Source organism: Rhyacophila brunnea, unplaced genomic scaffold, assembly GCF_057557595.1.
Source record: "Rhyacophila brunnea isolate RB1 unplaced genomic scaffold, BYU_Rbru_1.0 scaffold_80, whole genome shotgun sequence".
Lineage (NCBI taxonomy): Eukaryota > Metazoa > Arthropoda > Insecta > Trichoptera > Rhyacophilidae > Rhyacophila > Rhyacophila brunnea.
This window is the reverse complement of record NW_028233351.1, coordinates 1,645,100-1,646,375: the sequence shown is the minus strand read 5'-3', so window position 1 is coordinate 1,646,375 and position 1,276 is coordinate 1,645,100.

Genomic DNA, 1,276 nt, shown 5'->3' with positions numbered 1-1,276 from the left:
TATATTTCTTTAATCGAGACCGATAGTTTGCTTGATATAAACTAAGACTGCAGTAAAAATATATCCATCTATTTGTTTATTCGCTCTATGATATTATGTTGAATTCCGCATGTGTTTATCCTTAGATCATTTAAATATATATATATTTAGCTTTAGGGTATTTTTAGATATTTATATGAATATAGTATTACCTTAACCTAAAAAATATACATCATCTAAATTTAATTTTCTGCCGTCTATATTTCCAAATTCCAATTCAAACGAATTACACATGACGAGTATATAATTTACAAAAAATCTATCACAATTATTTTTTTATAGCTGTAGGTGATAAATAAGGCTTCTGTTTGGAATTATCGAAAAGTATGATATATCTTGCAAAATATTATATTCAAAAAGACGATAAAGCTTTGCCTAATTTTTCTGACGAAATATTTTGGTCCAAACGTTTATACGCAATGTACACTATTGACAGAAATGTGCTGCTATAAATTCTTATTAGAAATAATTGGCTGGATCAAAGAAGGTTTATATAACATATGGATTGATTCTTGTTTATATCATGTGTTTATTTTTTTTCTTATGCTGTAACAGAACCGATGACATGGAACATATAATTGATTATTATACTTAATAGTTTTCAATCTACAAGCACATTTACAAATATGTTCATGGTATCTAATAGTATCGTAATCTAAATATGCTCAAGTCTTTACTGGATATATAATCAAATAAATAGGTGTACGATGTCTTTCTAAACTATTAGAAACATGATTCTGAAAACATAATTTGGGGATACACTCTTTCTACCATTATCAAATGTGATCTTTGTGAGTTGAAAAATGTGACGGTTGTTATGATTGTTCAAATATCAATATCTATTTAAAGAAAATTGCGCTTATATTCTGTTATGTTAAAATTATACAACTAAAGGTAGATAGAACTAATAAATGCTCATATACCTATAAAGATTGTATAAAAAATTTACGATATAAATGAATTAGTAGCGAGCCTTAATTAAATTAGACTGCGTATACCATTAGGCTAAATTAGAAAAAAAACACTATTTCATATAGTTTTTATACATCCACTGAGTGTAATATTGTCTTCCTATCTATATTTAATATGTTGGTTATCTCATCATAGTGGCATAAATAATCAAAATTCACAGTTAAATATGGTAAAACTATATCAATATTATAATTCAGAATAATAAAATCTATACTGATGATTTCTTCAACCCTCAAGAATGAATCCTAGATTTTAAAAGCTCATC